The following is a 19,260-nucleotide window of genomic DNA, read 5'->3' on the forward strand; positions in this document are numbered from 1 at the left end:
TTTTGGCTCACCCGAAAAGAGGTAAGAGGTGTGGTCTAAAGTAAAGCACACTCTGGTGATTTGACAAAGCACATGGGAACCTGCAGACTGAGTCATATATTGAAGGTCAGGTCACCAGAGCGGGGCTGGTGTTTCCCATACACTCATGGTGGTCTTTTCGGGAACAACCCACCTGAGCTGGAGACCCTGGTTCCAAAGGGCAGGAGGGTTGGGATGTGTTTTCCTGTGCTCTCTAACTAGGCAGTGCATGTACTATTTCTAACCTCATTACATCACTCGCCTACTTAAAATCATTCCCATACTGCCCACCCCTTTCAAGCTGAAGCCCTCTGTCCCCTGACGGGTAAAGCATCCTTTCTTTCTTTTTTTTTTTTTTTTTTTTTTGTCTTTTTACTATTTCTTTGGGCCGCTCCTGCGGCATATGGAGGTTCCCAGGCTAGGGGTCCAATCGGAGCTGTAGCCACTGGCCTACGCCAGAGCCACAGCAACGCGGGATCCGAGCCGCGTCTGCAACCTACACCACAGCTCACGGCAACGCCAGATCGTTAACCCACTGAGCAAGGGCAGGGACCGAACCCGCAACCTCATGGTTCCTAGTCGGATTCGTTAACCACTGCGCCACGACGGGAACTCCCGAGAGCATCCTTTCCGATCCAACCTGTGGTTTTCAAGCCAGCTTGGTCCCTGCCATGGGCCCCTGTGTGTCTTCCTCTCAACCGTCTCCTAAATGCACCCTCTGGTCTAGGGCCCATAGTTCATCTTTGCTTTGTGGCTGCTGTTAATGTCACTTGCCTTTATTTGGGGTATGCTATTTTCAAAGAGTGTATGCCCTTTGTAACAAGAAATATATAAAGAAAATAAATTAATGGTTTTCTCCATTCTCCCAGTTTCATTCCCCCAAGAAGATTACCGTGAGCTTTTTTTCTGTGTACTTTTCTATTCCTTTTTCCATGCTCATTTAAAAACGCATATACTTGTACAAGTATTTTAATTCTCTTTCTGGAAGTGGTAATAATATTATATTTCACCATAACTTGTTTCACATAATAGCAGTCCCTATCAAATGTTTAAGATCAGCAGGAGTTCCTGTTATGGCTCAGCAGTAACGGACCTGATAGAATCCACGAGGACAACGATTCGCTCCCTGGCCTCGCTCACTGAGTTAAGGATATGGCATTGCAGTGAGCTGTGGTGTAGGTCACAGACGCGGCTTGGATTTCCTGTGGCTGTATCTGTGGTGTAGGCTGGCAGCTACAGTTCTGATTCAGTCGCTAGCCTGGGAACTTCCACATGCCACAGGTGGGGCCCTTTAAAAACAAAACGAAGCAAAACAAACTATTATGATCAATACACATATAAATCACTCATTTAATAGTTTCATAATATTCCACAACATAAATATTGAGCAAATCTGCTTTTGATGGTTTCTTTCTTTCTTTCTTTCAGTCCTGCATACTATGCTGAAGCAAAATCCCCATAAATAAATTACTATACACTGGTACTCTTATTTTTGTGAATAACTGGATAAAACAGCATGTGCATTTAAATTTTTCATCCAGATTTCTATGATGATTTTCCAAAAAGATATTTCCCACTCTCTCACACGAAGTTCTCATTCAGCACACAATGAGAAAGTCTCATTGGAAAGTCTCGTGTGTGAAAATGGCATGCCATTTTTCCTCTCTTTTTTTTTCTCTATTTAGGGCCACACCCATGTTAAATGAAAGTTCCCAGGCTAGGGGTCAAATCAGAGCTACATCTGCTAGCTACAGCAATGCCGGATCCTTAACCCACTGAGCAAGGCCAGGAATCGAACCTGTGTCCTCATGGATACTAGTTGGGTTCCTTTACCACTAAACCATGACAGGAATTCCCTTTCTTGATCTTAATTAACATTTTTCTGACCATAGTAAACCTAAGTATGTTTTCTCATTATTAGCCTTTTTTCATTTTCTCATCCTGTATTTGCCATCTCATTTTCTTTAGTATTCAATTGATCTATTTGCTATTTTCTAAAGTAATTGGCAGAAACATTTTTTGAGTAGGTATATTAACCCTTTGTATACTATGTGTTCTTTAAACATTTTAGTCTTTTTGAATTGCAGAAATTTTTGAAATGCAGAGTGTTTTCCTTTATATAAGGAGACTTGGTTTGTACTTTTTCGAAAGAAGCTCTCCTGTAACTCCAATTGCAATTTGTATGAATTTCCACCAATTTTTTTTAACATTTTACTAAACATTTTCTTGATTGTTTTCATATTCAGAAATTTAATTCACCCGGGCATCTTTCCTTTAGTGATGGCTGACCATTTATTCACTCCAGTTGTTAGCTTTCCAGTTGTATCCACACCATGTATCAAATAACCCATTGTTGCCCCACTGAATGGAAATGCCAGCTTTGTCTTGTAAGGTGCGTATGTGCTAACAGATATTCCTAGGTTCTCTTGTCTGTTCCACTGATCTATTTATGTATTTCTATGCAAGTACTATATTTCCTTGGCCTGTGTTATATCATATCATATTATATATTGTATCATATCATGTCACATTATATTGTAACAGCTTAATAAGTTGCAATAAGTTCTAAATCCTCCTAGAATGTTGCCTTTACTCTAATTATTCAAAAAGGTAAATTCTCGCACATTTATTTTCCATACGATTTTTAAAAACCTTTGTGTCAAAGGAATCTTTCCACAGAAAAGAAAATCATGGACTTGGAGAATAGACTTGTGTTGCCGAGGGGGAGGGGGAGGGAGGGGGAGGGACTGGGAACTTGGGGTTAATAGGTGCAGGCTATTGCCTTTGGAATGGATTAGCATTGAGATCCTGCTGTGTAGCACTGGCGAACTATGTCCAGTCACTTATGATGGAGCATGATAATGGGAGAGAAAAGAATGTATACATGTATGTGTATCTGGGACCCCATGCTGTACTGTAGAAAAAAAATAATAAAAGGTTAAAAAAAAATCTTTGTGTCAATCTTCACCACCCCCTCCAAAAAGAAAAAAAAAAAAAGGAAGGAAGGAAGAAAAATCCATCCAGAATTCCTGAGTGAATTGCAGCAAAAGTATATACAAATTCTAATGCCATATTTTAATTGAGTCCTTACTGTCAGGACTCTGCCTCTTCCTTTACTCAAGTCTTTATTTTTAAATACTTAGAATAAATCCTGTACCTTTCTTGTTGAATACATGTACCATCATTTTATGGCTTTTGTTAATATTAGGAAAGGGATTTTTTCAATTTCCTTTTCTAATTGACTTTTGCTTATACAAAGAACATCAATTATTTTTTTACTATATACTTTGTATTCATTCACTTAGAATTTTCTCACTCATTCTCATAACTTTTAATAGAATCCATTGAGTTTGTTAGGTATGCCATCACGTCATCTGGAGTAAAGATACTTTTGTTATTTTTTTTATTGTCGGTGATATATGTTCTGTTTTCTTATTGAGCCATGGATAAAATAGTACTAGTGAGCATTTTCATTTAGTGCCTGATTATTTTTTGACAAATGACTTTATTAAATTTATGGTAGCTGACTATTATTTTTCATTTTTAATGTAGCTGACTTTTCTTCTTATTTTTTTCAGGATTTTTTGGGAATGGCTTCTGATTTTGATCAAGTGGCTTGGGTTTACCATTGACATAATCACATTTATCTCCTTTAAGTTTTGGATCGCGTGAATCAGATTGAAAAATTAGTTAAAGCTGACACAGCCTTGTACTTTGAAAGACGTTATTGTTCCTACCTTGCATTTTTTTTTCTTTTTTTATTTCCCCAATACATTTTGTTTCCTACTGTACAGCATGGTGACCCAATTATGCATACATTATACTTTCTTTTTTCTTACATTATCCTGCTCCATCATAAGTGACTGGACATAGTTCCCAGTGCTACACAGCAGGATCTCATTGCTAATCCATTCCAAAGGCAATAGTCTGCATCTGTTAACCCCAAGCTCCCCATCCATCCCACACCCTCCCCCTCCCCCTCCCCCTAAAGCAATTCTGAGGAACAAAAACCAAGCAGGAGGCATCACTCTACCAGATTTCAGACAATATTACAAAGCCACAGTCATCAAGACAGTGTGGTACTGGTACCAAAACAGACAGACCGACCAATGGAACAGAACAGAGAACCCAGAAATAAACCCTACCTTACATTTTTACTGCAGTCTTCACTGCCTAGAAATATATTTGCATATTCATTTGTTTGTTTATTGTTTTTCCCGCATCCTAGAATGTTTATATGATGACTATTTTGATTACCACTACAGTGTTGGCACCTGGAATAATATCTGGCAAAGAGATGATGCCCAATAAATATTTGGTAAAAAAATAAATGAATGTTCAAGATGTATTTGTATTTTAGTACCATGCTGGTGTTAGTTTGTCAAAAACATTTTGAATTTTTGCATCATTTTTCATGAGTAAATTGATATATAGTATCACTTTTCTGGGAGCTTTCTTGGCCTTTCAAATTAATGTATGCTAGTTTCTTCACGTGTTTTAGGATATTCTTCTTTCTTACTCTAAGATTTGAATGTCTGTGGGTAGCTTACAAAGGTCCATGCTTTAGCTCAGAAACTATCTTTATTGTCATTTTTTTCATTCTTCTTCTGCTTATGATTCACATATTGACGCCCTCACTGTCAAGTTCACGCCTCTGATCTTTTCCCTCATGATTTACATCTTATTAACAGGTTTTCTCTGACTTCACTTTTGGAGCAGTATACATTTATTTTGTTTTTAATTGAATTTATAAATTCTTAAATTATGCTCTCAAATTACATCTAAACCTGATCAAAACACTTTGTGTTCTAGTTAGATTTCTTTAAGAATTTTGTGTGGACTAAAAAAAACATTCTTTCCACAGGTATAACTGAGAGGTCCGCTGCCTCTCCCGAGGCTACCAGCCTTCAAAGAGGAGTCTCTCCTGCACTGATGGGGAGGAGGCTCTGCTGCCTGGTCCCTCCTGGCAGTGGCGTAGAACTGCCCGGGAGACTCCCCCTCACACACAACCACACACAGGTGCCTTCTCTGAGAAGGAAGCTCGGTAACGATAAGCCTACTTAGGAGACACAGATGCTCACGTTATTATTTCCTCACGATATTTTATTTTATTTATTTGCTTGTTTGTTTTACATGCCTCCTCTCGACCAGACTGTGTCATCTCGGGGATGAAACTGTCCTCATCTTTGTTCCTCCAACATTGCATGCATTTCTCAAAACAATTGGGATAAATGGATAAACATTAACATATGTTAACTTAATGGTCCTCTCATGATTCAAAAGGTTTGATTTTCCCCCCTTTTTTTTTTTTACTTCTGATAAAGGATAGATAGTATACATTTATTTGACTTTTAAATTGACCAGTCAATGAGAAATGTAGGTATATATATAAAACCTACTTTCCTACACACGTCTATACATATATATATTCCGCAAGGAGAATGGTTGATTGGTTTTTTTACTCCTTCCATTTGTAATTTGTTATACTGGCATATAAAAAATACTGTGTTGGGGAGTTCACGTCGTGGCGCAGTGGTTAACGAATCCGACTAGGAACCATGAGGTTGTGGGTTCGATCCCTGCCCTTGCTTAGTGGGTTAAGGATCCAGCGTTGCTGTGAGCTGCGGTGTAGGTCGCAGACGTGGCTCGGATCCCGCGTTGCTGTGGCTCTGGCGTAGGCCGGCGGCTACAGCTCCGCTTGGACCCCTAGCCTGGGAACCTCCATATGCCACGGGAGCGGCCCTAGAAAAGGCAAAAAAAAAAAAAAAAATGCTGTGTTGTACCTAGTGTTGATAAATTAGAAATTTTCCTGCTAAGATCAGATATAAGGTAAGGAGTTCCCTCTCACTATTCCTTTTCAGTATCATACTGGAAGAATTAAGATTTATAGATTGGGAAGGAATAAAAAAAATGTCTTTGTACAAAAATGGCATGATTATGCAGAAAATCCAAAATAATCAACAACAAAAATTCTCTGTTGCAAGATAAAAAGTTAATATATAAAATTCGATCACTTTATGCCAACAATGAACAAGTGGAATTTGAAATTAAAAACACAATACCATTTATGTTCACACCTGAAAATTGAAATACTTTATTATAAATCTATCAAAATATGTGCAAAACTCTATGGGGAAAACTATAAAACTCTGATGGTTGAAATCAAAGAGATAGTAGTAAATGGGGAAATATCCCATATTTGTGCATAGGATGACTCAGTATTATCAGGATGTGAGTTCTTTTCAGATCCATGCATGCATGTAATATAATCCCAATCAAAATCCCAGCAAGTTATTCTATGGATATGGACAAAGTGATTTTAAAGTTTAGATGGAGAAGACCCAGAGTAGCCAGCACAGTATTGAAAGAGAAGACGAAGTTGAGGGACTGCCACCACCTGACTTTACAACTTAGAGTGAAGCTACAGCAGTGTGTACTGGTTGGTGAAAGCATAGACAAAGAAGTCAATGTCTCAGAATAGAGAACTCACAACTAACCCCCATAGTCAGCTGATCTCGGGCAGAAGAGCAAAGGATAAGGTGATGGAACAAAGACAGCCTTTTTAACAAGTGATGCTGGAAAAGCTGGACATCTACATGCAAAAATGGACCTAAACACAGACCTTTCAGCCTTCACAAAGATTAACTCAAAATGGATCATAGACCTACATGCATAACACGAAACCGTAAAATTTTTAGAAGGTAACATAGGAGAAAACCTAGATGACCTTGGGTATGGCAAACTTTTTAGATGCAAAACCAAAGGCATAATCCATGAAAGAAACTGATAAGCTGGATTTCATTAAAATTCAAAACTTTCGCTCTACAAAGACAATGTCAATATTATGAGAAGACAGGCCATGGACAGAAAATATTTGCAAAAAACACATCTGATAAAGGACTTTTCCAGAATATACCCAAAAACTCTTAAACCTCAACAAAAAGAAAGCAAACAACCTAATTAACAAGTGGGCCAAAGACCTTAACAGACTCCTCACCAAAGGAGACATGCAGATGGCAAATAAGCATATGCAAAGATGCTCCACATCATAGGCCATCAGGGAAACAGAAATTAAGCAACGATGAGATTCCACCACCCAGTTGTTAGAATGGCCACCATCCAGAGCGCTGACAACGCCAACTGCCAGAGAGAGTGTGAGGCGACAGGAACTGTCACCCATTGCTGGCGGGAAAGGAAAACGGTACAGCCACTTTGAAAGACAGCTTGGTGGTTCCTTACCAAGCTCTTAACAGACGATCCAGCACTCACGTTCTTTGATATTTTCCCAAAGGAGGGGGGAAACTTATGTCCACACAAAAACTCTGCACATGGATGTGTATAGGAGCTTCATTCAAAACTGCCCAAACTTGGAAACAACCAAGACATCCTTCATGAGGAGAGTGGTTGAATAAACTGTGGTTCATCCGGACAGTGGACTATTTATTATTCAGTGCTAAAAGGAAATGAGCTATCAAGCCATGAAAAGACTTAACCTGCATATAACTAAGTGAACGAAGCCATTGTGGGAAGCCTACACACATACTGTATGATTCCAACTTTGTGACATTCTGGAAAAGGCAAAACCATGGAGAATGAAAAAAAAAAATCAGTGACTGTCAGGGCTTGGAGGATGGGGGAGGAATGAATGAATTGCAGGAGCAGAGAAGATTTTTAGGGCAGTGGAAATCTGTATATACTGTAATGATAGATACGTGTCATTACACACTTGTCGGAACACATGGAATTGCAACACCAAGAGTGAACCCTAATGTAAACTGTGGACTTTGGGTGGTTATGTCGTGTCAGTGTTGGTTCATCAGTGTGACAGATGCACTACTCTCATGGGGGACATTGATAATAGGGAGGCTGTGCAGGGAGGGGGGTTGGGAGTATAGGAGAAATCTCTGTATCTTCCCTTCAATTTTGCTGTGAATCTAAAACTCTTCTAAAAAATTGTCTTCATAAAAAAAAAAAATCATTCTCTGTAACATTTATTTCCTAGTTCTAGTCATCTTAGTTTTCCTAGATATGTATATAGTTCAGAGGTAAATTTACAAATTGCACTTTTTTTTCCTTTTCTAATTAGGAATTAAAATAAATGTAGAGAATGCAAGAAACTATAAAAGTATATAAAGTACCTGCCTTTGCCAAGTTTTGTCCCGAGTGGAGAGTTTATGGTTGGTTGCGCTGCCTGCTATAAAGAAAACAGGAATAAAAAGAAGCTTTAAATTCTACTTGCCAAAAAAACAAGGGCTTTTGGGGGGAAGGGGAGAGTTTAGATTCCAAGTCTAAAATGTTTTAAAGCTGGAATTTTTTTTGTTTTTTATTGTTCAGTATTTCTCTTTGCTTGTAGCTGAAACCAAGTTATAATATCATCTTGTGAATTATTGCTACCAAAAAGTATGTTTCTCTTGCACTTTCTATGTCCAGACTGGACACTTTGAAGTTGTGGTGGCTGCATTTCTCAGCCTCTGGCTGTGAGAGGAAAGTGACAGCACATTCTGCCACCACTGGACCCAGGGACTGGAGGCTGTTTTCATTGTTAGCATCACAGTAGATTCAACAGCAGGAACCACAGCAACACTAAAAGCTCAGAGAAGGGTGCAGGCTACCCAAAGCCAGAGGGAGGAGTGCTTGATTGCCAGGAATACAAAAGGCTGTAATTCAGAATTTCCTGTCCATGTCTTTCCCAGAGCATGTCCCCAGACCCAAGAGAGTTCTTTTGCACTTTCTTTTCTTACTCTTCAAATTCACTCAGAGAGCTCATTCATTCAGCCGCTCTGACACCTGCTGTGTAGCAGGCCCTGTGCCAGGTGCCGGCATGAAATGCCCTCAGTTTATTTGCCCTGTGGTGATTCCATTAGACGTGCAGGTGACCTCAGGACACTGTGGGAGGAGGGAGAGTTGAAAGGCATAATGAGTGGGAGAAGGAAGACAGTTCAGGTAGCAGGAAATTTTGTGCAAGTGACTAAAACAAGAGAGGGTAGTCTTCCAGGTGACAGGATAAAGTCTTTCTGGCAGGACTGGGGGTGGGGGAGGGGAGGTAGTGAGACCTGTGGTAGTTAGAAGGGCTTCAGAAACCCCTGTGCTTAACTGGAGGGTAAGGAACCAGGGAAATATGGTGAAATAGTTCTTTTACATCCTTTGCCATTGTCGACTGGGATAAGTTTTTTGCACATTTGGAAGTAAACATGAAATAACTGCCAACATCTAGAGGTGGCTTGGAAAATGCTGAAAACACAGTTCATCTAGGGATGGTGAGTCATGGTAAATTCTGAGAATTGGGACCTGTCTTCCCAGTTTCTTGCAGATGATTACCGGCTAACAGATATTTGTTTTCGTACCCTCTCCTGAAGGTCAACTCAAGTAATCAAAATCACAAAAGAAACATTCTGTTAACAACAAAATATTTTAACATCTCATTCTGTTTGTCTGAGAACACAAGCTGGAACGCTTTGCTTAAACACGAAACTAGCAAATGCTGCGATGCCTTTATGTGCCTTCAAGCTGACACGTTACGAGCGCTTATGAAACCTTTAGCTTCTAAAGGAAATCAAGCAACAGAATAATGAGTATTGTCTTTTATTGTCTGGCTAGGCTGCAAAATTGGAAGAAAAGATATGCTCAACTTTTACACTGAGCAGATGCCTTCACATAAGTCACTATAGCTATGTTGCTATTGGAGAGAAGTTACGGCCCCAAGCATTATTGGACTGATGATGCATCCAAGGCCAGTTGGGACCACACTGGAGCAACGAACTAGTCAACCAAAAGCCAGACCTTGGAAAAGAAGAGTAGCTATTGTAGCATGTGTAAATCATTAACCAGATTCTCCTGAACTGGTTCGGCATTCCTGAGAATAAGATGAATGTCAGGAAAATCTGTGTTTTCTGGCCACGAGGGGCCTCCCAGCTCACAGTAGCCCTATGGAAAAAACAACTCCAACAGCTGTCCGTGCGTTCCAGGAAGATTGGAGTCAAGGGCCTTTAATGAATGTTAAAAACAAGATAATTATGCCTAAGCTGAGACACAGTTACAAGCCTAGTCAATGCACGTGCTCTCAAAATTCTCCAGTGGTATATCATCTAGGGCACAATTATTGAGGTGATAGCTTTCTCCAGGATAATAAAGAAAAAAGAAAATCCTTATTCTCCAGTCTGAAAAATAATGCAGAAATGTGTCTTGGAAGTTTATATGCACTGCTAAGTTAAACAATCAAGCACAACAGAAATTGAAGAAACATTGTAAATACTATAATTAAAAAAAAAATGCATGTGGGTAAGACAAGCAGGCAATAAAAAAATAAATAACAAAAGATGATCTTTCAAACGTGCCGATGAAGAAATAGCCATGCTTCCTCTTCTTGGCTGTCACACCTCTCTTTTGGTAGAAGATTGACAGTGAAGAGTCATGTAAGCAGCACACTTCCGGCTGTCCGAGCACCCCTTGAGTTTGATGGGGTGGGACCAATGTTTATGGGCACAAAGATTCAGATTTCCCGTGATTTCCCTGCCCGAGTGTCCCAGACTCCAGCGAGGCTCAACGGCAGCACAAGTTCTGGCTCACCTGTGCCCCCCGGGCTGGCTTTTCTATCATCTCCACCTGGCGAACTCTTGCTGTTTAAAACCCACCTGAAATATCCCTTTAAATAAGCTGTGCCTTCTGGCCCTCCCATAGGCCGCCCATTGTGTTCTGGCCCCGACCCCACTTGGTGCTGAGGCGTCTGGAAGGTATTTACCGTGTTTTTATTTCGTGCCGGTATTTGTTGAAGTGTCTCTTTCTCCTTCAAGCTTATGGACACTCGCACACGTGCGGGGATTTTGTTTACTCTGTCTCCCCAGCCCCTAGTCGAGGGCTGAGCAAGGAGGAAAGATGACACCTGTCTCTTAGTGGGTACACACTGGGAGGAAAAATGCCCCAAATCATGGTTCTTTCTTAAGGTGGATGTAAATAAACTAACTGGAGCAACAGGCTTGGCTGGATTTCGGACACCTTTGCTGTGGGGCTCTGTCTCTCCAGCTCTTGTCCCTGTTCGCTTCTGAGCACTGGCTTCATTCTCAGGCAGAGACAGAGTCTCTGTCCGCCGCTGCAGGTGGGGAATATTGTGTTCTGAGTAAAAAGACAGAGACGCCAGTTCATCCTGGGCTTGAGATGAGAAAAGCAAATACGGGACCTGAGTGTGTTTGAGCAGCTGCCGGACTGCGAATGAGGATATGTTTTTCGTGTCTGAACAGAGGTATTTATATAAACTCATGCACTTTTAAGCGTCAGTAATGTCCTAAACCTTCTCATTTACTCTTCAGGAATCACTGGAGGTGTCTTCTTCACCAATCCCCCCTTTTAAGATGATAAATAGTAAAAAATGAGCACTATTACAAGTGAATAAGCTCTGGTCAAGGCATATGAAGCACTTACAGCCAGGTGCAGAGGGAAGGTACTCACTGCTGGATTTGTAGCTTTTGTTTTGAAGTTAGACCTCTTGAAAGTACGTGGCATTAAAATATTTCAAACTGTTCATATGCGGCATTGAAAGGAAATGTAGGGCGTCTACAGGGATTTATTTATGTACGTATCTCAAGTAGACTGAAACTCTTCCTTTGGGCAGAGCTAAGGCACCCTGGTAGTGATTCACACAGAGGACTGTGTTGCTTCTAGAACGTCAAGGGTCATCCTGCTGGGTTGGTAGACATTTAGGACAATTTTATATTGTAGGATTGTCATGGCTTATCTCCTACCCTGGGGGGCAGAAGGGTTTTCAATTTAGAAATGTTTGGGTTTGGGAAAGATTATGCAATGCCTATATTTTAACTCAAATGTCTCCAGGAATGTCTGTACCCTGTCATTATGTTTTAAATGGTAATTTTTCAGTAAAGAGCATAGAGAGTCACACCAGGTTGGATAAATATAGACCAGGAATGACGTCAGGTCAGTTCATGTCTGGTTTTGCCATAAACACATTTAGTGCCAAATTTAGAGGAAAAAATGTTGCGTTTTCAGAGGATTTTGGATTTTAGATTTTCATTTTATTTTATACATTGCACTAGGTAGCAGAGCCTGATTTATACTTTTAACCTTGGTAGTATGATAAAATTTGAAAAATCTTTTGGAATGTAACAGTAGCTGTATTGGTATGAAAATGGAGATGCCATTGGACCTAATTCAGTGGTGAAGTGAGGCCGCTGTGTGCTTGCTGGAGTCATCTAAGACTTTCTGTCTTCTGCTCAGAATGGCTGGGCTTTCCATGATGTGTGCAGGCCAGCGGTGTGCTCGCATGTCTGTGCATATGTGTGTATTTGTTTATGTGCATGTAATTATTTATTCGTTGTCAACCAAGGGAAGGCCTTGGAGGAAGCAGAAAGCCCTCCTTTAGGCTTTGGCAGTGGTTATGGTACTTAGAGGCAGAAACTGATCCTCTCAGCAGAGATCTGATGTGGTTTTGCTTTCTGTGGGAGCATATATATATTTTTTTCTATTTGCGGCCACACTTGCAGCACATGGAAGTTCCCAGGCTAGGGGTTGAATCGGAGCTGCGGCTGCGACCTACACCACAGCTCATGGCAAATGCCAGATCCTTAACCCACTGACCAAGGCCAGAGATTGAACCTGTATCTTCAAGGATTCTTAGTCGGGTTTGTAACCCACTGAGCCATGATAGGAATTCTGTGGGAGTATAATAATCTTCTTTCTCCTGATAAACTTTGCACATCAGCTAAAGGCCTTACTAACACCATATTAAAAGAAAACATGAACTTTTAAGATTTTGTTTAATTAGGTGTAACCTAACTTTACAACTGGCATCTTACATTAGCAAAGTATTTTGCTACCAGTATTTTTCAACCTAACACGTTGCATAGTTATTTTATATCCAAGCTTATATAATTACTTCCTCGATTTACAAAACACAAAGGGACTGGCGCACAGCAGCAGGAAGAACTGAAACTCGCTAATAAAAGCACAGGTGAACAGGTCGTGCGTCGGTCGTTTACGGGTTTTTCTTACGTGCTAGGCAGAGAGTGCGGTGATTATGCTGTGTTTGTCATGCTTTAGCTTGGAAAAAATTAAAACTGTAGTATTAACATGAATAATGAGACTCCTGAATGGATAATGAGACTTAAAACTAGCATTTGCTTCTTAGAAAATAATTTGCAAATAACCGAACGAGGCGCCGTTAGAGCCTGCAGTGTCTGAGGAGTCCGAACTGGGAAATGTGTGTGTCGTCAGCTTGGGGCAGACTCTCAAGGCCTGGAGAGACATTCAGATGGATTCCAAGTGACAGCTTGTCTGTCTTAACTTGGTGACTGTGAGGACCTCTTTGATAGGGATGTCAGATGCTTATTTCTAGTTCTTTCATAAGTAACGAGGCCCTTGTGTCCTCAGTTCTTACTTGCAAGTTTGGTAATCTTTTGACAGGTTTATTTGAGTTTACCCTCGATAAACATAGACTGTAAATATTTCTGTATCTTTATTTTTGCAGAACCATATCTGGACGTGTCTCTTTTTTTCTTTTCTGAAGGCTAATTAGAACGCATCACCGCTAACAAAGAGTGAAAGCTGGAGGATTCTGACTTGGCAGACTGGCTGTGCCTCTGGACAGTACACCAGCACCTGCTGGTAGCTGTTGAGCCGCCTGCCCCTCTCACCCCCGCCCCCCGCTCTGGCCCCACAAACACCAGCTCCCAGGCTCCCCTTCCTTGCCTTAGGGGGGCTTTGCCCAAGCCAGGCCTGGTGGGAGATGGGGGCGGGTGGGCCCTGGGATGTTTCTCTCTTTCTCTTTGGGAGGCGACTCTGGCAATGGCTGCATCTTGTTCACCCTCCGCATTCATCCTCCCAGCTCCCACCAGACAGCCCAGCTGCTGTACCTTCTTCCCTGTTGCCCAGCTCCCATAATTGGGACCCCCTAAAGCTGCTGATGGCAAGGTGCTTCCTGCCCTGGTTCGGCAGGTCTGGCTTCCACCATGTTTGCTGCTGGACCTCAGCATTAAAATCTCTCAGCGTTTAACTGCCAGGTGTGGGCTCTGTTTTCCTAACCTGACCCTGACCCTTGTAAATGGCCAGTTATATGTTTAGCACAAACCATACACCCATTGCAACCTTCTAGTGGAAATTGTGTGTCCCTTTTGTTTTATCAAGAGAAAGGTAAGAAGAATTTGGAGATTAGCATGGAATTTAACTCCTCGTAAAGACAGATATAGTTTTTAATTTGGAAAACAATAAGCAATATCTGTAAAAATTGATAACTTTAACAAGTTCAATAAAAGTTGTTAGAAGGTTCCAGGGGAAGAAGTCAGGTCTTAGCGCTGTTTTTTTTCAGGTTTGTGAAACTGGATTGTGTTTGAGACAAGCAGAGCTTTCCAGATGGTATTTATAAGCTGTTTTTATAGAAATTTGCAACATATCAATTTGTGTTTGGAGTTGACTAATTAGCTTCTGAATCTGTAAGTTTTTGTACATGGGGTTATTGGTATTAATCTAATCCAGGTTTTGCTGGTGTGTTTGTTCATTTCCATACTTGTTGCTGTCTTCCCCCTTTTCTGTGAGAGACACTGGTTATGTCTCAAGTCCGGTGGCAGAGTGGAGAGACGAGAAAGAGGTGGCTTCCAGCAGGTGAAGTGCAATGTTCATAAGTCTTTCCTTTGGTTCACCATTGCTTTTTGTGGGTCTGGTAAAGCTAGAGTCCCAGACCTCTAAGATCTGAAGTGAAAGGACAGGTGGGTTGCAGTAAAATATCAGAAAACAGCGAGAATGGAAGGATAGAATCCTAGCCTTGCCCACAGAAATGGTAAACCAAGTGAGTATCTTTCTAAGAACCTAAAGACTACAGCTCGGTTGGACTTTGGATTTTCTGTTGCGTATTCATAAATGGAAAGCACCTCTTTAATACCTTGTAGCATTTAACAGGGTCACATTATAAATAAAGCCAGGCACATTTTTTTTAAGGACATACTCAGGATTTTTTTTGTTTCCATTTTAAAAATACTCTGCACAATCACTGGGGCGGGGGAGGAATTGGCCAACTACTGCCATAGATTTTAGCTCCATAGCTAATTAGAGTGTCCCAGAATTGAGTACATTGATTCAAGTGAAATGAGCCAGCCAGTGGGAGATAGAACTGGTGAGGTGGAGGAATTCATTTAAATTAACAAGACTTTATTTGTTTGTTTTCTTTTCTTGTTATTTTATTTTATTTTATTTTATTGTTGTTTTGTTTTGTTTTATTTTATTTTATTTTTGTAGCTGATTTACCTGTGAGCTGACATTTATGAAAGGTGGGCAGGCCTTTGAGATCCTTTATTACTTACATAAGGATCCTAAATCACCTTCACTAGAATTGACAGATGGCTCCCAAGGGACAAGAAAGTTTCTCTGCTGCACCCACAGGGACTGTATCCCAGGGGACATAAGTAATTTGCTGGTCAAACTGAACACCTGCTAGAACTAGAGTAATGCCCCCTTGAGCAGTAGGCCGTGGGCCACCATTGTCCCCTGGCCCTGACTGAGGTGTTACACTTCTGGGCCTTTGTGCGGATCAGATGGTATCATGCGCCTGATGACTGGATCTCAGGGCGGTGTCAGCTTTCTGATCACACTGCATGGACCCTAGCCCAAAAAAATTTCTGGCACTGGCATCCTTGATTTTTAAAATTTGAACAATCGAGGGGAAAAAAAAATATATGTATACATACACACACACAGAAAGGCAGAATTTATAGACAGTTACTCCAGAAGAATCATGCAGCTGCCTGTGAGATGACAACTCTATCTTAGCAACCTGAAATAGCCAATGTAGAATTTTTCAAAAATGTTCTTATTGATTCTGCTTTGTTTTGCTTTATTGTTTGTGTTTTGAATCCCGCCTGCAAGTAGCAGAAAGGGTTTGAAAATGCTAACCCACTGATTAGGGAGACAAGAAATGGCCAGGTCGCTCTGCTGATTAGTCTGTAGGAAAAGGTATTATTCCCATTGGGACACATGTCTCCAGGGTCACTCAAACTTCTGTACATCTTATGGGGAGGACTAAATGCTCTTTTTTTTTTTTTTTTTTTTTTCTGGATACTCTTTTCAAGGAAATTGTGTAGTAAACGACCTGCAAAATAATGATAGTATCTCTCTCTGGAGTAGAAAGTGGACCTACTTATTATCCAGTATAGTAAAGACACTGTCTCCCATCAGGACAAACGGAAGGTTGGCTTGCAGATCCTTGGAAAAGATCTGGGTTCCCTGAGCTCGGGGTCCTCAGCTGTGATGCAGAAATGCTGTACCTGGGGCCTCTGCCGTGGTCTGGGCAGTTCATCCCCTGGGAGCTGGGGGTGAAGAGAAACTGACATAACCGTGATACCCAGACTTCATCCTGCCTGGGCTCTGAGTCATACAGTTATTTTATCTCTGCGTTAGCAGTCTTGTATCTTCTGCCAGCATCTTTGACGTGGTGGCAAGCTAACCTTTTAACTTGTAAGCTGGGTGAAATCTTGGACCTGCCACCGTTTTTGCGTCTCTGTCACTAGAGAAGAACCTCCTTTCATAAAATTGGTGGAGAAGGCACTGAAATTCGTGGATGATATGTGCATATTTATTATACAGAGTTGGTAATTTGTATTTTAATTCTGTCACACCATATGAATGCCTGGAGTTTTCCAAGTATTTGTGACTTATTATATCATTCTCTATAAAAACCCACCTCCCATAAAAAGGATTTTGGCTTTGGTCCGCTGAATTTTATCTGGTGTTAGAGCAGTTTGTGATTTGTTAGCTGAATGTCTACCAGTAGCTTTCTGCAAGCTAAGAAAAAATATAAATACTATCTATTTATCTGTATATGAAATACCTTCTCAATTGTCCAGCCAACTCAGCTATTTTGGAGGAATTACTTTCCTTATGAGTGAGGGTTTTTTTCATGTCTGCAAAAAAGCAGGCACCGCTAAGTCAACGTATTTCATAAGGGTCAGACATGTCCTCCAGACATCTTGTTTTGTAGTCAAGAATTGCCTTAACTCTTTTTCATAATAATGCCCTTGAACTGACCTTTGAAGGATTTATATATCATTTCAAAAAAAAAAAAAATGAGTGAAAAGGGTGACATTCCATGTCAAAAGGGAAAACAAACCAGCCAGTATGATCTCCAGGCTGCTTCCGGGAAGCCATGCGGGACTCACAGACACACCTGAGTGCCCCCCACCCCGCCCCCACCCGCTGCACTGCACAGGCAGTCCACTGCAACAGGGCAGGTGGGGCTGAGGACTGCCAGCTGGTGGGCTGGCTGCTATGTCACTTGCCCCAGGTAGGGTGGGTTCTGGCTATCTAGCAGCTGTACCATCTGGGGTTGATAAGACACTTGTATTTAAGAATAGGGTGGGTTCCACACTCCTGGCTTGGGGACATTTCTCTGTTCAGGGGTACACTCTAGATTTTCAAAGAGTAGCACATTTTTGGGTGTGGTGGGTGAGGTCTCCGAGAGAGTAAGCAGAGTGTACTCCTTTTACCGCTAATGTTGGTGTAACTCCGTGGTTCTCAAAAGTGTGGTCCCCCGAGCAGTGGTAACAGCATCACTTGGCAGTTTTTCAGAAATGCACACCTTTGGCCCCATGTGAGAACTACTGATCTAGAAAATCTGGGGTGTGTCCCAGCGATGTATAGTTTAACACCGTGCTGCCACCCGCCCCACCCCTGCCAGGTGATTCTGGTGTGCCCTGGACTTTGAGACCCGTAAGTGTGGTTCACTGTGTCTCAAGTCAGAGGAGGAGGGGGTTAGTTTGGTTACAAGTAGGAAAAGAACAGATTACGAGTGGTGGTGTCAAATGTACAAAGAAACACCTGTAGCATTTATGAAACAAATCTATTGGGTTCTTTTTTAATTTAAGAAAATATACCTAATGCTGGTCCTGTGCCAGGCACTGTTAGGGTACAAATATGAATGAGACATTGCACAGACATCTCAGATTCTATTATCGAGTTGGACAATCTATGCCTGTGGGCAAAATCCAATTTGCCACATGTTTTTATAAAGTTGTATTAGGCTACAGCCACATCTATTCATTTGCATATTGTCCATGGCTACTTTTAGACAATAATTCAGAGTTGAGCAGTGCCACAAAGACCGTATAACCCACAAAGCTGAAAACATTTAATTGTGGTGCTTTAATAAAAGTTTGCTGATACCAGGTCTAGTATTTAAAGGGCAAATACTCCCTACATCCAAGTAGTTTTACACAAATGGAGTTGAGATTAAGTGTACATGCAGGGATTCTTCTGTCATGAAGTGTTGCATTTGTATAGAACTTTTTCAGTGGCAAAAATAATTAGCTTCATGGATGTTATTATCATGGACGGTGTCGACTGTTTGACAAGAAGCAGAGTATTTACCAGCCAAATACCTTTAGTGTGAGGGGCAGAGGGAGTATAGGAACAAACAGAAATAATGGAAGGAAAAATTAAGAAAGGTGAAAAAGAAGGTTTTGTTTGAGAAGGGAGAGTATTATCAATCAAAGGGTTGTGACATGTGAAAACTAAGATAAAGCAATGTATGTTACGATAGGGCTCAGAAATGAACTAGGAAAGAAAGAGGTGCAGGTTTAAAGCATTCCTGGCTGCCTGGTGTGGGGAGTGGACAAACAAGTCCCCCAGGGAATTCTGTCCCTTCTGAGAGGCAGGACAAGGGGCAGACTCTAATAAATCAGGCTGGGGAGAGCCACTCCTCTACTCCAAAGTTGGCGTTACCTGTTACCTTCACGCTGGTCAATAGTTGGGATCTCTGAATTTCTTACTCTGCCCTATATTCTTGCTGCTAACGGACCAGCTGTGCAGTGAGCCCAGAGAGAAAGCCCCAAGTTTCCCTTTAAGAAGCCTGGGTTACTTCTGGCTTCACCTCTGGCTGATGACTTTGGGCAGATCGTTTATTTCATGGCTTGGGGTCTCCGCTTCCTCATTTTCAAGGTGCTGTTTCAGATTTCCAGCTGCACACACATTATTTTTCTGCCCGACTCCCTTATCATCGAGAGGTGAGCGAGGGGCACAGAGCGTTTCCCCAGCTCCTTAGCTGAGAAAAGAAAAGAGTAGCAGACACCTGGACCCTTCCGAAGAAGAGATTTGGTGGATAGTTTGGTTTCCTTAAAAAGATTTGATGTGGATTTGTTTCTACCTCATACCGAATGATAGGTCTCTCCTCCTCCTGAAGAGATTCTTCACGGAAGAGTGGGAGAGTGGGAAATGGCCAGCCTAATGCCATGTCTGTGATCGTATTTCTCAATC

The 19,260-nt window shown here is 41.3% G+C and overlaps 1 protein-coding gene and 1 long non-coding RNA gene across 2 annotated transcripts in view; both read left to right on the top strand.

The window, feature by feature from the left end:
* Positions 1-19,260, top strand: part of PRKN (parkin RBR E3 ubiquitin protein ligase) — a gene marked incomplete at its 5' end in the record, with an annotated part of 1,032,625 nt that overhangs the window by 420,238 nt on the left and 593,127 nt on the right.
* Positions 5,790-19,260, top strand: LOC110256593. Its single transcript, XR_002338274.1, has 3 exons — positions 5,790-10,748; positions 11,080-11,254; positions 13,493-19,260. It is a non-coding gene; the product is annotated as an uncharacterized LOC110256593 (long non-coding RNA).

This window comes from Sus scrofa, chromosome 1, assembly GCF_000003025.6.
Source record: "Sus scrofa isolate TJ Tabasco breed Duroc chromosome 1, Sscrofa11.1, whole genome shotgun sequence".
Taxonomy (NCBI): domain Eukaryota; kingdom Metazoa; phylum Chordata; class Mammalia; order Artiodactyla; family Suidae; genus Sus; species Sus scrofa.